The sequence below is a fragment of the Bos indicus genome, chromosome 6 (assembly GCF_029378745.1).
Source record: "Bos indicus isolate NIAB-ARS_2022 breed Sahiwal x Tharparkar chromosome 6, NIAB-ARS_B.indTharparkar_mat_pri_1.0, whole genome shotgun sequence".
NCBI lineage: Eukaryota > Metazoa > Chordata > Mammalia > Artiodactyla > Bovidae > Bos > Bos indicus.
Window position 1 is genome coordinate 86,149,840 of NC_091765.1, and position 18,893 is coordinate 86,168,732.

Genomic DNA, 18,893 nt, shown 5'->3' on the forward strand with positions numbered 1-18,893 from the left:
TTCCCTGTTCTCATAAATACAACATTCATATATGGTTAAGTGCCTATCCTATTCTAATAGGCCCTCCTTTTATCATATTATTCTGCAGTGACCCATATTTTGAAATAAATGATATTCTGTATTATTGGAGGTGAAGGCAACAGCACATCTTTCGTGGTAGGACAAAATTGAACAGATAGCATCCATATCTATTTGGATTCTCAGTACAATTTTTCTATATCTATGATGCCTAGATTCATAAAGTTTTTTGATAGGTCAACATTTCTAAAGGAAGACACACAATGCCATCTTATAATCTTCTGGGACATTTATTATGAAAGAAATCAAGGATGACAAATCGGGGCAGCAATTCTAAAAGCTGAAAATCATCTAGGCAGTGTCATTTTAATTTTGAAATAGTCAGTACTAAAAACATTTCAATCCATGCAGTTGGCACGAAATCATCAAAATCATAATCAATATCTCACCTTTAATTTTAATTGTACTTATAGAAGAAACTGATTCCTTCCTTTATTGAAGTATAGTTGATTTACAGTGTCAGTTAGTTTCAGGTGTATAGCACAGTAATTCAGCGATGTATATATTATATATATGTAGAATGAGTATATGTATAATCATATATTTGTTCTTTATTCATTCTTTTTTAGTTTCCTTTTCCTAAGAACTTGTTATAAAATATTGACTAGAGTTCCCTTGCTATAGAATAAGTCCTTGTTAGTTATCTATTACATATAGCAGGGTATCTATGTTAATCCCTAACTCCTGTTTTCCACCCCCATTCCTTCTCCCTTTTTTCACCATAAATTTGAGTTCTATCTATGCATCTATTTCTGAAATACTCATTTTAGCATGTAGCTTGAAAGAAAATGTCAACTATGTATTGCTTGTAATTGTTGACAGCTAAAACTCTACAAATTAAGCTGTCATAATTTTAGGAAATAGAAAATTTTATTCACCAAAATTCATGGAAACAGGGTTTCACTTCCTGAGATCAGCCAAACTAAGGGACAATCTTCAATCTCCAGAGGTTTGCACACAGCAGAGAGGCCAAGTGTTGAATCAAGGACAGTCGCAGAACACAAAGGAGAGTCCTCAGGCTCAGATGCTGATGAAAGAATCAGAGAGTGAGGGAAGGAAGCAGATGCTGAGTTATTTGTGTGCGTGCTCTCTCCTTAACTGCCTTTTCACTCTCCACTTAACACACTCCACTGTATGAAAGATGCCTGAAAATGAACAACTCCAATATGGAACTTTTTGTTGTGCCCCTCCCCCATTTCAGTTTATTTCACCGTGTAGTTCCTCAGATTCAAAACATAAGAATAATCCTTGAGTTTTTTCTTTCCACTGACCTTCACTTTCTATGTATGACCAATGTTTATCTGGTAGGTCCTACTTCTAAAATTAATACATATTTAAATTACATATATAATATAAATCTGTATGCTTGCTCAGTTGCTCAGTTGTGTTCTACTCTTTGCAACCCCATGGACTGTAACCCTCCAGGCTCCTCTGTCCATGGGATTTTCCAGGCAAGAATATTGGATTGAGTTGCCATGCCCTCTTTCAGGATTTCTTCCCCACCCCAGAATCAAACCCGGGTCTCCTGCGTCTCCTGTATCTCCTGCACTGGCAAGAGGATTCTTTACCACCGAGTCAGCTGGGATGCCTATATATGAATTTCGAGGATACAATAATGCTTTCTATAAGCACTAATTGTATAGTAGGTCTTCAGAACTTACATATAGACCATGACCAAAATTTTTACCTGCTGTCCCTGGCAATCACAAACACTTCTCCTCATGCTTCTATGTGCTTGATAATTTTAAATTTTATGAATAAATGAGATTGTGCAATATCAGTCTTTCTGTGTCTGGCTTATTTCAGTTAGCAAAATATCCTTTAGGTCTATCCATAATGTCTCAAGTGCAAATTGTCTCTTTTTTAGCTCTAAAAATAATAATATATATTTTGTGTGCATAACACATTTACTCTATTTACGTGTCAATCCACATTCAAACTGTTTCTAAGTCTTGGCTATTGTAAACAATGATGTGAAGAACATGAGAACGCACATCTAACCTGGACACTTTGATTTAAATTCCTTTTGATAATTATTCAGAAATGGGATAATTTAACTGGATGGTAGCTTTCTTTTTTAATTTTTTAGGTAACTTCATAATATCTTCCTTAGAGGTTGCAACAATTTATATATCTATAATATCTCAGAGCTCTCTTCTCTCATGTTTCAACCACATTTATTTTCTTTTCAACAGTCAAACTAGTAGGGAATCTTATAATATTAGCCTTCAGTTTTCCTCCTCCAGTGGTTTGTGGTGAGGCATAATTCTACGTTATTAAAACTCACACTATGTACTTATTATTACCTTCATTTTTGAAATATTTACATTTCTAAGAGTTTTTAAGAATAGATAAGAGAAAAGCAAAGGGGAAAGGAAAGATATACCCATTTGAATGCAGACTTCCAAAGAATAGCAAGGAGAGATAAGAAAGCTTTCCTCAGTGATCAATGCAAAGAAATAGAGGAAAACAATAGAGTGGGAAAGATTAGAGATCTCTTCAAGAAAATTAGAGATACTAAGGGAATATTTCATGCAAAGATGGCCTCAATAAAGGACAGAAATGGTAGGGACCTAACAGAAGCAGAAGATGTTAGGAAGAGGTGGCAAGAATACACAGAAGAACTGTACAAAAAAGATCTTCATGACCCAGATAATCACGATGGTGTGATCACTCACCTAGAGCCAGACATCCTGGAATGTGAAGTCAGGTGGGCCTTAGGAAGCATCACTATGAACAAAGTTGGTGGAGGTGATGGAATTCCAGTTGAACTATTCCAAATCCTGAAAGATGATGCTGTGAAAGTGCTGCACTCAATATGTCAGCAAATTTGAAAAACCAGGCAGTGGCCACAGGACTGGAAAAGGTCATTCCAATCCCAAAGAAAGGCAATGCCAAAGAATGCTCAAACTACCAGACAATCGCACTCATCTCACACGCTAGTAAAGTAATGCTCAAAATTCTCCAAGCCAGGCTTCAGCAATATGTGAACCGTGAACTTCCTGATGTTCAAGCCAGTTTTAGAAAAGGCAGAGGAACCAGAGATCAAATTGCCAACATCCGCTGGATCATGGAAAAAGCAAGAGAGTTCCAGAAAGACATCAATTTCTGCTTTATTGACTGTGCAAAAGCCTTTCACTGTGTGGATCACAGTAAACCGTGGGAAATTCTGAAAGAGATAGGAATACCAGACCACCTGACTTGCCCCTTGAGAAACCTGTATGCAGGTCAGGAAGCAACAGTTAGAACTGGACATGGAACAACAGACTGGTTCCAAATAGGAAAAGGAGTACGTCAAGGCTGTATATTGTCACCCTGCTTATTTAACTTCTATGCAGAGTACATCCTGAGAAATGCTGGGCTGAAAGAAGTACAAGCTGGAATCAAGATTGTCAGGAGAAATATCAGTAACCTCAGATATGCAGATGACACCACTCTTATGGCAAAAAGTGAAGAGGAACTCAAAAGCCTCTTGATGAAAGTGAAAGAGGAGAGTGAAAACCTGGCTTAAAGCTCAACATTTAGAAAACTAAGATCATGGCATCTGGTCCCATTACTTAATGGGAAAAAGATGGGGAAACAATGTCAGACTTTATTTTGGGGGGCTCAAAAATCACTGCAGATGGTGATTGCAGCCATAAAATTAAAAGACACTTGCTCCTTGGAAATAAAGTTATGACCAACCTGGATAGCATATTCAAAAGCAGAGACATTACTTTGCCAACAAAGGTCTGTCTAGTCAAGGCTATGGTTTTTCCTGTGGTCATGTATGGATGTGAGAGTTGGACTATGAAGAAAGCTGAGCCGAAGAATTGATGCTTTTGAACTGTGGTGTTGGAGAAGACTCTTGAGAGTCCCTTGGACTGCAAGGATATCCAACCAGTCCATTCTAAAGGAGACCAGTCCTGGGTGTTCATTGGAAGGACTGATGCTAAAGCTGAAACTCCAATACATTGGTCACCTCATGTGAAGAGTTGACTCATTGGAAAAGACTCTGATGCTGGGAGGTATTGGGGGCAGGAGGAGAAGGGGACAACAGAGGATGAGATGGCTGGATGGCATCACAGACTCGATGGACATGAGTTTGAGTAAACTCCAGGAGTTCGTGATGGACAGGAGGCCTGGCGTGCTACAATTCATGGGATCACAAAGAGTCCGACACGACTGAGCGACTGAACTGAACTGAACTGAGTCAGTTACATGTTGTTCTTCATTGTCCTTTGCAATATTGTTTCTTTTAAGTAATTTGCACAGGAATATAATAAACGTATCCTTTTAGTTAATAAAGTCACAGATTTTGTCATATACTGAAGACCGTGGTTTCAATGAAGGACAAATGAAGGAGGATGAGCAGGAGGTAATGGAGGAAGAAAAACTAGAAGAGAGGAAGAAGACGGATAAGGACATTCCAGCAATAATATCATTACAAATACTCACTCACAGGTTGCTTTCTAATGTCATTAATTTAATGTCACACCAGTGATATAGCAGTAGCTCTTTGTTGATTTTTCCTTTGAAAATGAATGACCTTGACATTTTCAAACAGTATGTTGCTTGGTTAGTGTAGACAAAGTATCTGTGCTCTTAATTTGAAATATCAAGGCATCCTCTGATCCATCAATTTTCCATAATGACCCACTGTTCCTAGAGGATGAAACCATAATAACACAGATCTACTCCTTGTTTAGAGTCCACAATTCTAAGTTCCTACTTGTAATCTAATCCCCACATTTTCTATCATGTTGAAGGAGATAATCATGAGTGCAATAATGTTTGCATCTTGGTGCCCCAAACTAAAATATGGGTGTGTTAAGTTTAATTGTAAATTTTAAATATGAATATGAGCATATATCAATTATTATTACCAGGCAGTTTGTGTTTCTTCTTGTTGATTTTTTGGAGGGTCTCTGGAACATTAATTCTTTTACACTGTGAATATCTTAGATCTACTAGAATTGTGTCTAGGACCATTGCTTAAATGAATCAATGAAGAAAAAATGTGGAGGGAAGAAACTCAAGTGAGAAAGAATGAGAAAGAATAGAGAATGGAAGGAAGAAAATCACTTTAATATCCAAAATTGATGAAGCAAGACTTATTCTTAAAAATAAGGCTAACTTCCAGGGTTTCTGAACCCTATACATCTTTTCTCCCTTCAAAATATACCTACAAAATTAAATTTATTTTGCATTTGAGAAGCAGCCATGTATCTGCAAGACAAAAAAATCATAGAAAAGAGTAAAAAATATGGAACTTGAATTTGACTTTAATTCTTTAGTTGCCTTAATACATCATGCATAATGTCAAAGCACTGTCCAGAGAATAAAAATAATTTATAATGATATTCTTCACCTATAGCACAAATTTTTCCTACAAACACCAAAACTATGACCTACTAATAGGGTCACTTCAATCGATGAACAATGTCTTTATCAGTGTACTTACCTGGGTTCTTCAACTTCATAGTACAAAAAGAATAACCTGGAGACAGTGTGAAAATTGGATTCCTAGTGCACCTATGACATCCTGATTTGATATATCTGATGAGAGCTAATGAAGTTGAATTTCTAAGAATATTTCTGAAGATGATGATTCTGATGGTCTCCTATAATATACACTGAGTAATCATGAAATAAGACACAAAATTTATTTTAAATTTACATGTTTTTCTGATTTCCCATTCTGAGTATATTAAATTAGCCAACAGATAGCAAAGAGGTAAATTTTGTATTAATTTCCTGAGGGACCGAGGCAGACCTAAGTATTTTCTTCTACTTAGTATAATCATGTCAACTCATGACTTCCACTGAGAAGTCCCCTAAACATTCGAGGAAGTAAATTTAATTCTGAACATGTTCATCTAATCACTATGTGAAATATATACTACTGAGTTTCTCTAATCACATGGCTTTGAGAAAAAAGCATCATTTTATCAGGCAATACACAAAGGATTATCAGATTTTTCTAATAAATATTTAACATCTGATTGGAACATAATGTAATAAGATAAAAGAACAACTTAATAATTCGTAAGAAACATTTAAAATAAATGACTTGAATGTATTATGACAGCACAATATCTTAGAGAAATGTAAATTTTTCATTCAGTTCAGTTCATTTCAGTCACTCAGTCTTGTCCGACTCTTTGCAACCCCATGGAACACAACACACCAGGCCTCCTTGTCCTTCACCAACTTCTAGAGCTTGCTCAAACTCATGTCCATAGAGTCGATGATGCCATCCAACCATCTCATCCTCTGTCATCTTCTTCTCCTCATGCCCTCAATCTTTCCCAGCATTGGGGTCTTTTCAAATGAGTCAGCTCTTCGCATCAGGTGGCCAAACTATTGGAGTTTCAACTTCAACATCAATCCTTCCAATGAAAACTCAGGACTGATCTCCTTTAGGATGTACTGGATGGATCTCCTTGCAGTCCAAGGGACTCTCAAGAGTCTTCCCCAACACCACAGTTCAAAAGCATCAATTCTTTAGCGCTCAGCCTTCTTCACAGTCCAACTCTCACATCCATACATGACCACTGGAAAATTCATAGCCTTGACTAGATGGACCTTTGTTGGCAAAGTTATGTCTCTGCTTTTTAATATTCTGTCTAGGTTGGTCATAACTTTCCTTCCTAGTATTTTTGGCATAGATTTGCTCCATCTCAAAAATGCATTTGTTGAAATAATGTGAGTGGTTAGTGTTTTACAGAAATATTTTTACCATTTAATTTTGTTTCTAACTTGCTTTTCTCTATCATATTTTTTCCTTTATTTTATTCATATGGCCTAGATTGATACTAGGATTAACTTTTGATGGATTCATTTGTTTCCTGGTCCTTCTGCTTCACAATCATCTATTGTAAAGTCACCCTATTAACTTTATTCTTAGTATCTGTGAAGACAGGTTTTGGGCATTATCTTATGTTATATGATATGATTTGACAACTGACATGATTTAGAATGACAAATGGAAAATTTCAAGTGTATTTAAATACAACAGTTCTCCAGTGAAGGGCATCCTCTCTTCAAGCTTCAGAATTTCAGCTTCTCTGACTCCTGAGTCTCATCTTGGGTGAAAGGTATGTTCATATATAATCTAATATGATGTCTTATTCTAACCTTTTGCTCAGTAGAATGAGTTGAAATACTGTATTAATTATATGTTATTTGTTGATAGCTTCTCATAAAGAAATAATTTTAAAGAAATGATAACCCTCTGTCAGGATCTAAAAATGATTTCAGGATTCCAGTGCCTCTGAACTGACAGCAATTGTTGCACAAGGTGATTGAGGTGGAAAATGGAAGACAAGAGCTCCATCTTCTCTGTCTCTGATACATCTTAGAAGCCTATTTCTTCTTAACTAAATATATGATCTTTTTGTTATGTTTACCTTTAGCCTACAGTGTAGCTTGTTTTACAGAAAAAGTATCTCAAATAGCATCAACTTTATTTTTGGAAACATAAGCATTCTTTTAAATTTAAGTAGTCTTTTTCAAGGTTACTTTTTTCCCATCACAGATCATTTCCAACCTTCCCATTGTTTTTTCATTATCAACATATATTCTGTTTTTCTGAACCTACACAAGCTTTATCATTGCATGTTTTAAGAAGCATTTTCTTAAAGTCCTTAGATTATTCTGTCTATCCATTTCTCAAGATCAGTTTCTGTCACTTCTTTCAATTATCTACATTCTATAAAATTCAAGGATAAACAGCACTAAAAATGCATCTTTTTTGTGTCATAACTTCACTGAATATTTAGTCTAATAGTAAATGATTGAAAAACTTGACCAAGAAATATATAATTTTTACAGTCTGTCTGATATTCGGGGCTTAAATAAATGAGACACAATCAGTAAACACAGGAAAATAGAAATATCATCAGTTACAAATTCTAATTTATATATGAGAGATTTATAGTTATTTATCCTGAATAGTTTCTTTCCTTAAAGATGTTGCTGTGATGTTCTATCAAACTGATGACTAAAAATTATTTTTAAATTTACTCATTATTCACCTTATATATAAGGAATTTTTTAAATTTAATGTTAGTAATTTAGAAATAATCTACATTAATTCTTTTCAACAGCAACAGTACTGGGTTCATTGCAGATAAAAAGTTACAAAAACATATTAAAGTTTCCCAGTTAAGTTTAATTGGGTTCAATAAGGTTATTTGAAGATTAAATCATTTTATTAATTCAATTTCAAAATAACTAGAATTTTTTCCTAAAACATTTTTATTTGATTTTTCTCTCCCCAGCATCACTAATTTTCTAATACCAAGATTACATCATCTACAGTTTTCAAGCCAGAAACCTGACTCATTTTCACTAATTATGATTCAAAACCAATCCCTGTCATTGATTTTGAATGACAAGGGATTCATTCAAATCCTGTCATTCTACCTTCTAAATACATCTTAAATTCCACCTTACTTACGATCCATACCATCATTATGTAAGTTCCCTGTCATTTCACAGAAGTCTAAATGGTCAGCCTGTATCCTTTTTCTGTCCTTGTTACAGGATGAACTTTCTATTCTCATTCTCTTTCATTTTTTTTTTTTCCCTTTGGATAGGCCACAAAGACTTGTTTTTACTTACTCATTAACCCCATATAATGTAACACAAGTCTTACCTCTATTTTTTTTTCTTTTTAAAAAATTTTTGGCTGTGCTGGGTTTTCCTTGCTGCACCCTGGCATTCTATAGTTGTGGGGAGCAGGGCCTATTCTCTAGTACTGGAGTTGCTTCTCTTTGAAGTGGCTTCTCCTGTTGCAGAGCATGGGATCTAGGGCATAAGGTCAGTAGCTGTGGCTAATGGGCTTATTTGCCCTGCAGTTTGTGGAATTCTCCTGGACCAGGGGTCAAGCCCATTACCCCTGAATTGGCAGGCAGATTCTAAACCACTGGACCATGGGGGAAGTCCAAGTCTTACCATTTTATTTTCTTCAATATCTCCATTTTCTAGGTCTAAGACTAATATCTCACTTGCTGTGTGTTTACAGTGCTTTAGTATTTAACATCACAGTACTTCTTTTTGCTTATCACGATGCCTACTTGTCTCTACATTCCATGATGTCAGGCAATATGATTCAATTGTCTTTGCATTTCTACTCAGTTTCACAAGACTGTGGAGCATAGTTTGATCAATAAATGTTTGATTTTTTAATGCAGCAGTGGATGGGTTACTGATTTTTCACATATGCTTTCACAGGACTCTACCAAATATGAAGATCTTTTTCTTTGCCTTTATTATGGCTCTCATGGTTGCCATGATTGTAAGTATTGATATACCAGGAAATTTTGAACTTAAGCTCTTAGGAAGTATCCTAAAAGTATTTCCTATTTCTTGTGTTCTGACCTATATGTGCATTTACCTGAACATGACTTTAAAATTTTTTTAATGTTTTATAGGAACATTTTCCTTGAATTAAGCTTCATAAATTCATGAGGAATCATAATATATCTTGAAAAGACATGCATGTGTGTAACACACACAGAATTAAAGTATAATTAGTATAATGTAAAAGTAACATTTTTTAAAGATCTCATAATATGGGACTAGAGAGCTGGTAAAAGGCACTTAAATATTAAAAGCTGTAGCTCTGACAAACGCCATGAATTCTCAGCTGGTACTGTCATTTACTTCCACATGTTATTAGGTAAAATTTCACTTCTCTAAATTGCTTTCCACTTCCTCCCTCTTCCTCCTTCTTCTTCCTCCTCTTCCTTCTCTTCCTCCTTCTACCATTGTCTTCCTCCTTTTTCTATTTTCCTTAAATTTGTTACTCTGTTAAAAGTAATTGTCCCTTTCACTTCATATTCATTATGTCTAGTTACTGAGAAATTACACAAGAAGTTACAATACCACAATATATTGAACAAATTCTAGTAGGGGTTTCAAAAACAAATTGGTTATGATATCACTGTAAATCATGTTATTTTCTGTAAAATGACAGTTGTGGAAAAATAAAACTTTTAGAAAAACAGAGGAAAATATAATATCAGACTCTACCAGCATGCTCATATTTGAATATTAGTGGCTTTTGAGTTACTTAAACATATCCACATAAAAAATGTTTTTCTTGAGCAAAAACAAAAATAAACTATTTAAATTCACTGTCCTATTCAAAGCAATAGATTTTTCTCAATTTCACACTCAAAAGAAATTCAAACCACAGTGAATTATTTGAATATAGCAAATTAACATGGTAGCAAACTATTATTCACTCATTTTAAAGATGTAAGTAAACAACAACCAAAGTATAAACAAACAACAATCAAAACAGCAAAAAAAAAATACAGGTTGCCTCCATCAGTCATCTAAGACTTTGCCTCCATTTTGTTTAATTGTGGCAGCTAAGTGCATTTTTGCAGTCAATCTAGAATTGTAAAATTAAAATATGTTAACTACTTTACCCCATAACAAATTAAAAGTTTAAAAATAAATATGCCAACTATTTTTTTCTTTTCTTTTTTCCCCCAGAAAGCTGATTCATCTGAAGAGGTAAGACACTTTCATTCACTGCAAAAGGTGATAATTAAACATGTATTAAAATTTTAATTTGTTCTTTATTTTTCCAGGAACACCGGCTTAGATTTAACCCTGTAAGTATTCCCCTAAGAAAATGGTATAGCATAAACATATTTTATTCCCTAGTATTAATTCTAAAAGGAAGACCCACATTCATCTCTGAAATATATTTATACAGTGAATGACTGCAGTCCTTGTTTATGCATTTGTTATTTATTTATTTATACATTTATTTCTTGATAATACCCTGAGGAAAGTCCTGAATTCCTTAATATTAGTAGCATTTAGATGGAAACTCATAATGCCAACCTAATGTAGCCAATCACTTTCTTAAAACTAAGATAGGTTTGTCTGATGAATAATTTGACTTTGCCTAAAGAATCATATTCTTTTGAGCATAATATGTACTTAGTGGAGCATAGAGGCTATAATGGTAGCTTTCACACTTGATCTTAGCCAAAAGGCCGAGAAGCGATTTAATGGTAGCTTTCAAATTTCTGATTCTTATAGTGGGTGATAAAGTCATAAGGTAAAGTTAAATTAACCATATGATGAGAGAGATCATTTTATTCATTTAACATTTTGCTCCATGAAAATGTATCCCTGATTTCTCACACTTTTTAGACATATCTTATCAATGTTATAGGTCTCAAAAATGTATACTAACTTAACAAGTAGATGATCTTAAAATGACATCAAATAAAAGGGTTCAGAAGGTTGGATGAAGGATATTTGGATTAACAGAAGTGAATATTACAGAATTAGGGGTTAGAGGCAGTAAGCTCATTATAATACAACAGTGATCAGCAACAATTCCAGTAATTTGAAATTAGTTAATGCCTACTCCCTAGAAGGGTGACCAAATCAGTTTACAGCTAATATCATAAAAAAGATTTCAAATCATTTTTGGGAGGTCCGCCATAATCAATGGCTCTGGGTATGATAAAACAATAGAATCATCAAAAAACAGCAAAAAAAAAAAAGCCTATATTATTTTGCTATTTTTTAAATATTTTTCTTACACAAAAAGTAAAACTCTAACTAAAAGTTTGAAAAATAATCCAACAGATGATATAGAAGGACCTACCACATTTATGATGTAAGTTGTTAATAGATATTATTATGAATTATTTGCCCTACATTATCTTAACTCTATGCAATTTTCTCCTCCTTTTTGATGTATGCAGAGATTTTATTACCCAAACCAGCAAGGTGGATATATTCCTAGTTATCCAGCATATCCATATCCATATCCATATCCAGTCCAGTAGTAGCTGCTCAGTAATCACCGGACATGAACACAAAGGTAAGACAAGTCTAGTGGCATTTCATATTCTTCAGCATTATGAAGGGTGACAATTAAAACAAGAAAAGTCAAGAGCAAGTCATAAAAACAAAACCAGCCCCAGTTTAAGAAGTGCAGCCTGGTGTAGCTCTCTTAAACTGTGCTGATTTATCTGTGCTGTGCTTAGTCACTCAGTCATGTTTGACTCTTTGCAACCCCATTGACTCCTCTGTCCATGGCCCACCAGGCTCCCTGTCCATGGGGATTCTCCAGGCAAGAATACTGGAGTGAGTTGCCATGCCCTCCTCCAGAGGATCTTCCCTACCCAGGGATCGAACCCAGGTCTCCCGCATTGCAGGTGGATTTTTTACCGTCAGAGCCACCAGGGGAGCCCAATTGTTTATCCAAATGTTCCAAAGAAAACATCTGTCCTGTGGCTCAAAGACTGAGCACTGGGAATGGGGACACCTGGGTTTGTATTCCTGGTCCCCAAAATCATATGAAATATCCTTAATCTTTTCTAAACTTCACTTTTGCATCAGACTCAATAGTATCATAGTAATAATTACCTCATAAAACTAGTGAGCCTTTTAAAAGATGATATGCAAAATTCCTTGAACAGAATTTTATATAACTGTGACTACAGGTTGATCTGCCACTAAATCTGCATCAACATATTGTTTAAAATTTTTTCCTTCTCAATGTAAACTTTGGAACAACTGCAAAGGCACCAGATTGGAGCTTATTAGCAATTCATTCTAAAGTCATTAATGGGAGAAGGCAATGGCAACCCACTCCAGTACTCTTGCCTGGAGAATCCCATGGATGGAGGATCCTGGTAGGCTGCAGTCCATGGGGTCGCAAAGAGTTGGACACAACTGAGCGACTTCACTTTCACTTTTCTCTTTCATGCACTGAAGAAGGAAATGGCAACCCACTCCAGTGTTCTTGCCTGGAGAATCCCAGGGACGGGGGAGCCTGGTGGGCTGCCGTCTATGGGGTCACATAGAGTTGGACGTGACTGAAGCGACTTAGCAGCAGCAGCAGCAGCAGTGCCATTAATAACAGAACAAACAATCTGAACTTGTCCTCCCAGGTATAAAGCAATCACTGAAGATTTTTGATCAAGGAAAGATATACTATTAACAAAAATTTCATTTGACAGAAAAAACATGGATAAAATATGGACTCTGTTTATAAGTGGAGGGGCAGGGGACTAAAATTGGTTGGGAAAAGAAAGACTTGAAAGAAATATGATAAAGAAGCCTTAAGAAATGGCAATCAGATTTCATGATGCATTGAATGGATGACCAAACCAGGAAAGGAGAAAAAAAGAAATGGAAGAAAGTGCTCAGGATTTGATTAGCAAATAAATATTCTCAGGAAATATGACTTTCAGTAAGGACACATGATGCTAATATTATTTGTTGGTTTCTTGGTTGTTGCTGTTTCCTCCAAGGAATTTTGCTTTATGAATTTGGTCTGTTAATGTAGGAGATGCTAAAGGAGATACTTTAGTTATGTTCAATTTGAACAAGAATAGCATTCACATTGAAAGTCCAAGAGGACTAAAATTCAAACTGACACAGTTTTTCTTATGTGAGAAGTGCAGGGGAAAAAAAATGATAGAATTCATTCTCTAAATTTATCAGCAGTCGTTTGATATTTCTTAAATCCATGAAGTATCAGGAAAAATGAAAGTGAAAGTGAAAATGAGACTTGACATGGAAATATAGGAGTTCTTTTAACTTTTGGATGAGAACAATTGAAAATTATGTTCCTCTGTTACTGTTTTAGGAAAGGATCCAAACGAGATTTGCATTCATTCATTCAACAGATACTTTTAGACCACCCATAGGCATTCACTGAGATAGCCACTGGGGATATAAAAAACATTAAGCCAGAGTCCCTGCACTCGACAGCTTCAGTCCAGTTGCTCAGTCATGTCAGACTCTTTGCGACCCCATGGACTGCAGCACGCAAGACCCCCCTGTCCATCACCAACTCCTAGAGTTTACTCAAAATCATGCCCATTGAGTCAGTGATGCCATCCAACCATCACATTCTCTGTCATCCCCTTCTCCTCCTATCTTCAATCTTTCCCAGCATCAGGGTCTTTTCAAATGAGTCAGCTCTTCACATCAGGTGGCCAAATATTGGAGTTTCAGTTTCAACATTAGTCCTTCCAGTGAACACACAGGACTGATTTCCTTTAGGATGGACTGGTTGGGTCTCCCTGCAGTCCAAGGGACTCTCAAGAGTCTTCTCCAACACCACAGTTCAAAAGCATCAATTCTTCAGTGCTCAGCTTTCTTTATAGTTCAACTCTCACATCTGTACATGACTACTGGAAAAACCATAGCATTGACCAGATGGACCTTTGTTGGCAAAGTAATGTCTCTGCTATTCAGTATATTGTCTAGTTTTGTTATAATTTTCCTTCCAAGGAGTAAGTGTCTTTTTATTTCATGGCTGCAATCACCATCTGCAGTGATTTTGGAGCCCAGAAAAATAAAGTCTGCCAATATTTCCACTGTTTCTCCATCTATTTGCCATGAAGTGATGGGCCCGGATGCTATGATCTTTGTTTTCTGAATGTTGAGCTTTAAACCAACTTTTTCAGTCTCCTCTTTCACTTTCAAGAGGCTCTTTAGTTCTTCTTCATTTTCTGCCATAAGGTTGATGTCATCTGCATATCTGAGGTTATTGATATTTCTCTCAGCAATCTTTATTCCAGCTTGTGCTTCATCCAGCCCAGATCTGGTTTAATATGGCCATAAATAGAAATAATCATCAGCTAAAATATCATGCAATAAAGGAGTGATAAGGAATGGATGGCTTATGAAGGCACATTATATATGGGGAGTTTGGCAAGTTGAGAGGGAGTATAGACAGAAAATAAAGTTCATTGAGAAACTATCAAAATAATTGTGAGAAGTAAGAGCTTGAACTAAGAAAGAGTTGTAGTGACAGCAGTGATTTAATTTAAAGTCCAATTATAGAACCATTTTGGAATGATTTTACTAAATCTTTTATATAAAAATGAATTTACATAGGCAACATTTTGGGTCAAGAATCATTAATCAAGTCAAATCAAGACAAATCCAAAATTAGATAAGGAGAGACTTAATTCAGAATAAACCACTGCTATATAGAGAATGCACAAATCACAAAACTCTGCAAGGATTTCAAAAGCAATCAGAAAAGTTTTCCCTTTATAGGGTAAAAAAAGATTAAGCAGAGAGTAGCAGAGACTTTAAAGGAAAGTTGGTCTAGAAGAGTAAAATGTCTTTTATTTATTTATTTTTAATTTTATTTTATTTTTAAACTTTACAATATTGTATTAGTTTTGCCAAATATCGAAATGAATCTGCCACAGAAATACCTGTGTTCCCCATCCTGAACCCTCCTCCCTCCTCCCACCCCATACCCTCCCTCTGGGTCGTCCCAGTGCACCAGCCCCAAGCATCCATATCGTGCATCGAACTTGGACTGGCAACTCGTTTCATACATGATATTATACATGTTTCAATGCCATTCTCCCAAATCTTCCCACCCTCTCCCTCTCCCACAGAGTCCATAAGACTGATCTATACATCAGTGTCTCTTTTGCTGTCTCATACACAGGGTTATTGTTACCATCTTTCTAAATTCCATATATATGCGTTAGTATACTGTATTGGTGTTTTTCCTTCTGGCTTACTTCACTCAGTATAATAGGCTCCAGTTTCATCCATCTCATTAGAACTGATTCAAATGTATTCTTTTTAATGGCTGAGTAATACTCTATTGTGTATATGTACCACAGCTTTCTTATCCATTATCTGCTGATGGACATCTAGGTTGCTTCCATGTCCTGGCTATTATAAACAGTGCTGCGATGAACATTGGGGTACATGTGTCTCTTTCCCTTCTGGTTTCCTCAGTGTGTATGCCCAGCAGTGGGATTGCTGGATCATAAGGCAGTTCTATCTCCAGGTTTTTAAGGAATCTCCACACTGTTCTCCATAGTGGCTGTACTAGTTTGCATTCCCACCAACAGTGTAAGAGGGTTCCCTTTTCTCCACACCCTCTCCAGCATTTATTGCTTGTAGACTTATGGATTGCAGCCATTCTGACTGGTGTGAAATGGTACCTCATAGTGGTTTTGATTTGCATTTCTCTGATAATGAGTGATGTTGAGCATCTTTTCATGTGTTTGTTAGCCATCTGTATGTCTTCTTTGGAGAAATGTCTATTTAGTTCTTTGGCCCATTTTTTGATTGGGTCATTTATTTTTCTGGAGTTGAGCTGTAGGAGTTGCTTGTATATTTTTGAGATTAGTTGTTTGTCAGTTGCTTCATTTGCTATTATTTTCTCCCATTCTGAAGGCTGTCTTTTCACCTTGCTAATAGTTACCTTTGATGTGCAGAAGCTTTTAAGGTTAATTAGGTCCCATTTGTTTATTTTTGCTTTTATTTCCAATATTCTGGGAGGTGGGTCATAGAGGATCCTGCTGTGATGTATGTCGGAGAGTGTTTTGCCTATGTTCTCCTCTAGGAGTTTTATAGTTTCTGGTCTTACGTTTAGATCTTTAATCCATTTTGAGTTTATTTTTGTGTATGGTGTTAGAAAGTGGTCTAGTTTCATTCTTTTACATGTGGTTGACCAGTTTTCCCAGCACCACTTGTTAAAGAGATTGTCTTTAATCCATTGTATATTCTTGCTTCCTTTGTCAAAGATAAGGTGTCCATATGTGTGTGGATTTATCTCTGGGCTTTCTATTTTGTTCCATTGATCAATATTTCTGACTTTGTGCCAGTACCATACTGTCTTGATAATTGTGGCTTTGTAATAGAGCCTGAAGTCAGGTAGGTTGATTCCTCCAGTTCCATTCTTCTTTCTCAAGATAGCTTTGGCTATTCGAGGTTTTTTGTATTTCCATACAAATTGTGAAATTATTTGTTCTAGCTCTGTGAAGAATACTGTTGGTAGCCTGATAGGGATTGCATTGAATCTATAAATTGCTTTGGGTAGTATACTCATTTTCACTATATTGATTCTTCCAATCCATGAACATGGTATATTTCTCCATCTGTTAGTGTTCTCTTTGATTTCTTTCACCAGTGTTTTATAGTTTTTTATATATAGGTCTTTAGTTTCTTTAGGTAGATATATTCCTAAGTATTTTATTCTTTCCGTTGCAATGGTGAATGGAATTGTTTCCTTAATTTCTCTTTCTGTTTTCTCATTATTAGTGTATAGGAATGCAAGGGATTTCTGTGTGTTGATTTTATATCCTGCAACTTTACTATAGTCATTGATTAGCTCTAGTAAATTTCTGGCGGAATCTTTAGGGTTTTCTATGTAGAGGATCATGTCATCTGCAAATAGTGAGAGTTTTACTTCTTCTTTTCCAATTTGGATTCCTTTTATTTCTTTTTCTGCTCTGATTGCTGTGGCCAAAACTTCCAAGACTATGTTGAATAGTAATGGTGAAAGTGGGCACCCTTGTCTTGTTCCTGACTTTAGAGGAAATGCTTTCAATTTTTCACCATTGAGGATAATGTTTGCTGTGGGTTTGTCATATATAGCTTTTATTATGTTGAGGTATGTCCCTTCTATTCCTGCTTTCTGGAGAGTTTTTATCATAAATGGCTGTTGAATTTTGTCAAAGGCTTTCTCTGCATCTATTGAGATAATCATATGGTTTTTATTTTTCAATTTGTTAATGTGGTGTATTACAGTGATTGATTTGTGGATATTGAAGAATCCTTGCATCCCTGGGATAAAGCCCACTTGGTCATGGGGTATGATCTTTTTAATGTGTTGTTGGATTCTGATTGCTAGAATTTTGTTAAGGATTTTTGCATCTATGTTCATCAGTGATATTGGCCTGTAGTTTTCTTTTTTCGTGGGATCTTTGTCAGGTTTTGGTATTAGGGTGATGGTGGCCTCATAGAATGAGTTTGGAAGTTTACCTTCCTCTGCAATTTTCTGGAAGAGTTTGAGCAGGATAGGTGTTAGCTCTTCTCTAAATTTTTGGTAGAATTCAGCTGTGAAGCCGTCTGGACCTGGGCTTTTGTTTGCTGGAAGATTCTTTATTACAGTTTCAATTTCCGAGCTTGTGATGGGTCTGTTAAGATTTTCTATTCCTTCCTGGCCCAGTTTTGGAAAGTTGTACTTTTCTAATGTCTTTTAGAGTTTGACAGAAAAAAGTGTCTACTGTGGTCAGCCGAATCTCAGAATAAGCTGTTAAGGGAGCACATTCAGCTTTTTAGTGCTTGTCCAAGCCTAAGAGCAAGCAGAGGTCAAGGCACCAAGGGAGGAGGGAAGTCTGACTAATATATGGAGGACACAAAGCATTTGTTAACAAATGGGCCATTGTGAACCCTTGGTCAGACATAAAGGAATGTATATGGATATAAGTTGAAAACAAGTAAGAATAATGTTATTAGCCATGATTTCATCTGTAGTTCAAAGTTAATAAAAAGAATTTTTCTCTTTATCTACAGGTTTGGTGAGAAAAGGTATTTGCTTTGTACTCAGGAAGGTTCTTCCTGCCCTCTTGCTGTATCCATATTCTGGCTTTCAAAGAAAGAAAACAAAAAAGAAGATGCAATCAAGTAGTGTTACATGCAAAACACACTCCTGAGATCATATTAATATTTCTGAACTGTAGTCGTGATATTCTCTGAACTAACTGTGTTCTACTTTGTTCTCTATGTTAAAGTATTTCAAAAATTTTTAAAAAATTACCATAGTAATAAATTGATCTATCAAGCAAATACTGGATATTCCATTTTATTTATCTCCTTGGGCTGTAATAACAAAGTAACAAAGTTGGTGGCTAAAATTACAATAATTTTATGTCTTCCTAGTATCTTTGACAGAGTTCTGATGGATGTAAAGTATAACTGTCTTTGTGGTTTTTTCTAATTCTGACATTTATTATCCACCCTTGGCATTTCCTAGTTTATAAATGTATAACTTCAATCTGTTTTCACAAATT

At 35.6% G+C, this 18,893-nt stretch overlaps 1 long non-coding RNA gene across 1 annotated transcript; it reads left to right on the forward strand.

Moving 5' to 3' along the window:
* The first annotated feature begins 10,569 nt into the window (after positions 1-10,569).
* On the forward strand, positions 10,570-18,573 carry LOC139183544 (uncharacterized). The gene is made up of 3 exons (XR_011567041.1): positions 10,570-10,691; positions 11,805-11,923; positions 18,397-18,573. It is a non-coding gene; the product is annotated as an uncharacterized lncRNA (long non-coding RNA).
* Positions 18,574-18,893: the final 320 nt, after the last annotated feature.